The 6,772-nt window shown below is 30.6% G+C and overlaps 1 long non-coding RNA gene across 1 annotated transcript; it reads left to right on the top strand.

Moving 5' to 3' along the window:
• Positions 1 to 1,324: 1,324 nt before the first annotated feature.
• LOC145590602 (uncharacterized) lies at positions 1,325 to 4,341 on the top strand. Its single transcript, XR_014102117.1, has 2 exons — positions 1,325 to 1,636; positions 3,753 to 4,341. It is a non-coding gene; the product is annotated as an uncharacterized LOC145590602 (long non-coding RNA).
• The last annotated feature ends 2,431 nt before the right edge of the window (positions 4,342 to 6,772 follow it).

Below are 6,772 nucleotides of genomic sequence, written 5' to 3'. Positions count from 1 at the left end.
AATGATCATGAAATATGTTGTTAAATAGATATCAACATAGAGAATCATAATATAAATTCTTTAATTGATTCTTAATTATATACTCCCCCTGATCCTGAAAGTTGGACTTACTTGGCATTTACACGGCCTCCAATAAACAACTTTGACCATTAATAATTTCGGCTGTGTATAAATAAAATTTTTATAAAGTTGATAATTGAAACTTTCTCTTAAGGGGAATCTAATAAGATCAAACTTGTTAATCTATTTTGATTGTATAAATCATGAATTGTGGTCAAAATTATTTTATTTTGACCACTTGAATAGTAAGTGAGTCGAATTTCGAGAACGGAGGTAGTACGTAGTATTTAAAGTTAGTGTATTGACATACATGTCAATTACTCTAGGGCAAAGAAAGTAATTAAGAAAAGCGAGTTGGAGAGATATATATATACTTGTGCCCTGTTCACTTCACCTTATTTTTGGTGAATTGAAATTATTTTTATTAAACTGATATTATTTTTACTAAGCTAAATTATTTTTGCTAAACTTAAATTATTTTTACTGAACTGAAATTAATTTGAATGAATTATTTTTTTTTTTTTTTGAACTGAAATTATTTTTACAAATTTTCTATTATATTTCTTTTTTAAATTTATTGATTTATACTGAATTGAAATTATTTTTAATGAACTAAAATTATTTTTCATGAACTGAACTTGATTTAACTAATTAAAATTAATTTTACTGAATTGAAATTATTTTTACTTAATATTTTTTTTAAAGTGAAGTAAACAGATACTTTTTGATATATTTAAATAAAGATAATAATGCTATAAGATTTATTTCGAATACCATGAATTGAAAAGCAATTACAAAGAAAATTCTTATCGTATAACATCATCATATAATAGGAACAATTGGTAAGAATTATAATACAAAATAAAGGAGTCTAGCAACTCTAGCTACTTTGATTCTTTGAATAATAGAATAATAGTTGTTAAAAAAATATTTTGAATAATACTTTGAAAATTTTTCATAGGACGACGCCTTAAGACGTTTAGACGTGCACACCCTGTTACATCATGGAGGTTACCTATTTTTAAGTCAAAAGGATTAAAATTTTGAGAAGTTAGTAAATTATACTAATATGCATAGTAGTTGGTACAAAGTTAGTAGAGTCTAGAATCATTACTCAAACGTGCATATTAGGTAAAGGAATAACAGCTACCAACCAAAAGTTGAATGTCTTTAGAATTATGTGAAAGTCGTGTTTCAATTGGTTTATACAATGATGTTGTAATTAATTAATAGTATTAGTTGGATAAACATCATTATAGCCAACTAATAAATAATCATGTTCAAATCCTTGTTTTCGCTGTCATTTTAAGACCACTTTTCCTATATAATGTTACATGCAGCCCCATTGAAGATAAAACATATAGTACACTTATTTATAGCTTCTCTTCTAGACTTGTACCATTTGCATCATCTAAGTCGAGAACAATAGCAAGAGAGATGGCGTTCGCAGCGGTGTTTCTTGTGATCCTGATGGCCGCACCAGCGGCCTTTGCCACGGACTACCCCGTTACATGGAGCTTAGGCACTGACTACTCGTCATGGACCACCAAATCGCTAAATGCTGGTGATACGCTTAGTAAGTGTTCTCTCCCTTTTGGTTTATTATTAGAAATCTACAAGATTTCCTACACAATTACTCATGAGATACACATAGAATTAATTGAGCCTTATAATAGTGAAATATATATAATAGTTATGACATGTGATTATGCAATTCTCTCACAACTTTTTATATGTGCATATGGATACATTTTAGACAAACCGTTCTATTTAATTGGTTCAATCAAAATAACTACACAACTAAAGGGGTAAAGATGATTATCAACAGTTCAATATTGTCATCTGTATTAGTTAAACCTAAACTTATTAAAGCTATACAATTATTTGTGAAGCATGACAAAAGGCAATGGTTCAAAGTACACCCTCCATTGGGTAATTATCGCTACATAGGGTATGTTAAAGTATTAGTAAAATTATAAGGTGGAGACTTAAAGAGGATATACTTTCTTCGGTTTTCATTAAATGCATCACTCTAAATTTTACACTATTTTTTATACATTACTTTTGACTTAATTTTTCAACTAACATATAATATGGTTTTTTTTTTTTTTTTTTTTTTTTTTTTTTTTTGACAAGAGCTATAATATGTTGTTAAATTAGTTAAAATGTCTACTTTTATAATTTAAATATATTATAATATTTACTAATATTTGATAAAAAATATTGATGGATAAATTTATGTATCAGTAAATAATGTATAAATTCAAGTGGTGCATTTAAAAAATAAAAAGTACTTCAAATGGATTGGTGATGGTAAGAGAGTGATGTAATAAAATATTTGTAAAAAAAAAATGGGTTAGTTAAATAGAAAATTAATAAAATAATACGGAATAATGAGTCTTTATCAAATTAGAAAGTGTTGCAAATGTTATAAATCTGAATTCTGAAGTGAGGAAATCATTGTGATTATTATCAAATAGAGTATATGTTTAATTGCTTCAAAATAAAAAAAAGTGTTAATTTACAACTAGCTCATTTTTTTTTTAATTAAGCGGATGTATGTTTAATAGAACTAATTGACATTTGACAAGATAAAGATAAGGGATGACGTGTCATTTTTCATTAGTCTAATATGTAGCTTATTAATTAATATTATCACCCCACTGGTCATTGAATCTATTATATGCTAGTTGACTTTAAAGTAGTTGTCTTTTTTTTATGTCGTAAGTTCTAAGTTATATTTATCATGTCGTCCTAATCTTATTGTTACTGAAAATGAAAGATAATCATACTTTTTTGTTTGTATCAAACATTAATAATGGAAGATAATGGTGGTCCAACAAAAAATAAAACTAGTGTTTCAGTTATCTATACTAATATATAAAGTGAGAGAGGATTTTGGGTGATAAATTTTACTTTTCCTAAATACCCCTTTGATCTTTTATTTTCTTTCTAAAATTTAAAAATAAAAAATAAAAATAAAAAACCTACCATCTTTTGAAAATTATAAAAAAATTTCTTTCACAAAACAAAATAACAAAATTAAAAAACTACCACCTTTTAGTCAAAAATTTAAAGTTACCTATACTTTATCAAAAAAAAAAAAAAAAACCCTTTTTTTTAAAAAAAAATAGGAAAGTTATATCTTACTATTTCATCAATTTTCAAACCCAAATAAGGTAAATAATATTTTAGGGGGAAAAAAATTTAAATAAATCGAGTCATCTAGATTCTTATATTGCACACGCAACGTGTGTGTCTCCTAGCCTGTTTTAATAAAGTGAGCAATACTCCTTCAATAATCATATCTATAATTAATGTTTGAGAATACGGATCTAATCATTCCATGTATTTCCGTCTACAATAATAAAAATAAAAATAGATGGATAATTATGGGGTCGTATATAAAGCTACAAAGTATTATTTTACAATATTATTACAGTATACCCTTGAATTAATGACGGCAGATTAGGCCAATGTAACAACTAACCTAGACCAAATGATTATTCACTAGCATCACCTTTTTGTCATTAAAAAGGATTAGACGAGAATTTTGATGAAACATCGGCATGATCATTGAAACTAATAGCTTTGCATATTTACTTAAAACATTCATGCATAAGTTGCATACTCATATAGTCATATAAACAACGTAACCAATTGCTTAATCGAATTTGTTGTGATTATACCAGCCTTTACCTACGATGGCACACACAATGTGGAGGAAGTAAGCAAAAGTGCCTACGACAGTTGTTCTTCTAGCAATGCCCTTGAAACACACACCGGTGGAAAAACCACCATTACTTTAAAGGAGGGTCCAGCATACTTTATTTGTGGCACCCCTGGACATTGCTCTGGAGGCATGAAGCTACAAGTAACCGCCAAAGCGTCCGGAGGATCAACTACCCCATCATCAACACCTACGCCCTCTGGAACAACTACTCCATCTTCGTCTACCCCAGCTGGTAGCAATGGTGCCGCGGGGCTTTCAAGTGTGGCTCCTTTGATTATTGGTTTGCCACTTGCTTTGGTTGCTTTCTTTGGCTAGAGAAGAGGCAGTGCAGATGGCATATCATTGGCCAGTTTAATGATTATGTGTTTTAATAAATACTTACTAGCTGTTTTTATTCAGTTTTAAGGAGTTTGTTGTGAATTTGAAGAGATGTATATTGTATTTAACATTTTAACTAGTGTATGTCAATTTCATCTGAGTTTGTAATTCTTTCCATTGTTATCATATGGCTGCTTTTAAGTAGGTAGTTTATATAATCTTATATGATACATTGGGCAATGAGTTATGATTTTTCACAAGTATAACTTACAGATTAACAGTATCCTTCTTGATAAAAACCGATACAGAATTAGAGATTCAGAATCCTCTGCACAGTACGACCTCAAATGCTGGTGAGTTCGCAATTGTTCTCACCGTGAGCTTAACTCTGTTTATGAGATATATGACACTGCGACATTCAAATCAATAACATAATTATTCTAGTAGTTGAATTAAGGCCTTCACATGAACTACGTATACTAAATGTTGTTTGATTGACAAAATCATAAGAACTTTGTACATGGAAATTTATCATTTAGTGGAGTATGCTGCAAACACAAGCCCTCCTAACTAAAACATCTATTGATAATCAACCTGGCGATAATTGACAGAATTACAACTCCATGTTAAATGAAACGATTTGCGTCTAACTGAACAATCACGCACTATGCTTTACCAAAGCTGATAGCCTGATACAAAGGCTTACCTGAATAGCCAACACCTGATTAGCAAAATTTAACTCAAAATACCTTGATAAATTGATCAGCTTTGGAGCAAGCCAACAGAGAGCAATTTTTCAAAGCACGACAGAAGCTACGGAAGCCAAGATATGAAAATGGATGAATCATAACAGCATACAACTTCTAATCTATCACCAAAAGCGTGCATATCACCCACATCCTAACAGTTAATACCTACACAGAAAGTTCCCTAATTTGCAATGGCATTTTTATGTAAAGAACTAAAGATTTTAGCGATTGAGGTTACACCGTTACAGTAAAGCTGTCACTACAGAAGGGAACTAACCATCAGTTCCCATAAAGGGACATTCTAAAGGTCCATATTTACACAGAAAGTTCCCTAATTTTGCAATGGGATTTTTATGTAAAGAACTAAAGATTTTAGCGACTTAGATTGTCACTACAGAAGGGAACTAACCAAGTAACCATCAGTACCCATAAAGAGAAACTCTAGTAAACAGCTGAAGAAGCCTGCTAAACTAGCAAAAGGCATGCATATTTGAAATGAAATTTTACAATTCAATTTCAAATAGTAATTATAGCAAAGTTGTTTCTACTAGCGATTTATCCAATCCCATAGGAGGATTTGGGAGTGGAAAAGGAGATGGAACTAGTGGAAGGATATCCTCTGTGGAGGGTGGTGTTTCCTTGTTATCTTTTTGCTTTGAAAGGCCAGCCTTTTCTCTCAACATTTCAAGCTTTTCTTTGATTTTCCGACGCTTTTCTTTCTTTGTAATGCGTGCTTCAGCAATTTCAGGTGATGATGATAGTCCAATCCCACTCGCTGACAAAGTGGTCAAACAAATCATCGCATCTCTTCGACTAAAACAGAGTTGCTTGGATGTTTCCAGTTCTGATTTCCCCTTACACCTTACCTTCAACAAGCAGTAAACCACCATCAACAAGAATGGTGTAAAGTTTAACATACAGAACAAGAATATTAGCCTGTTTTGACCTACCCCTGAAATTCCAAGTCACATTATTGTAACATTCTGCTGACCAGTTGGATATACCGTACATTGTAAAGTACGTAAAAGCAAGATTTTAACAGCTATCAACAAAAAAAGCAATCAAAACTGTTTTCTGACAAATCACTATACATCAACCTTTCTAGATGTTGCCCCAAATATTGATATTTAGGAAACAAACTAACAAAGTACAGATGGTGGTACCATTTGAGGGAGGGGATTCTAGATTACTGTAAAAGTTATACTTACCTCTTTTTTTTTTTTTTTTTTAAGATGAATCTTTGACGCTATTCATATGCTACTCTCTTTATTTTAGGTGAATTATACTTAAGAAAAGCATAATCATGTGAGGTCTTGTTAAATAAATCTCACTGTACATTTTAAAATATAGGATATTTATAATTTTACTAATTGATAAAATGATAATCAAAGTTATTAATGGTTGAAGTCATGCATTGACAAGTGTGAAAATAGATGTGTTTATCCAAAAACAAATTAAAAACCTAGTATAAAAAAGTTAATCCATTTATCTATGAAATGTTTAGATATGCAACTGCCCACCCCTCAATTTTAGGTTATTACTAACATCTCAACATTTGATGTTGCACTTTCAGTTAACACTTCATTGCCAAATTACAAGAACATCTTAATCAATACCAAAGTATCATAACCAAGACACCAATTTTAGGTTATTACTAACATCTCAACATTTTTGAGAAGAAGAGCACCCCTATATTTCATCAAATTATGACCACCCATGCTAAATGAAGATTTAGATGCAACAGATGATATAGGGATGGCCAAACATCTCTAGCAACACGACATAATGTAGGATATAACTTTTCAAAAATGGAGAATATCAATTTTTCCCATTAATACTTTTGTTCGAGGTAGAGCCAAGTAAGCTTCAAGATCACAAGTTAGACTCCTTATTGAATAATTATCGTCATCAT

Source organism: Chenopodium album, chromosome 1 (assembly GCF_948465745.1).
Source record: "Chenopodium album chromosome 1, dcCheAlbu1.1, whole genome shotgun sequence".
NCBI lineage: Eukaryota > Viridiplantae > Streptophyta > Magnoliopsida > Caryophyllales > Amaranthaceae > Chenopodium > Chenopodium album.
Note: the sequence above shows the minus strand (reverse complement) of the source record. Positions and strands in the feature narration are given on the sequence as shown.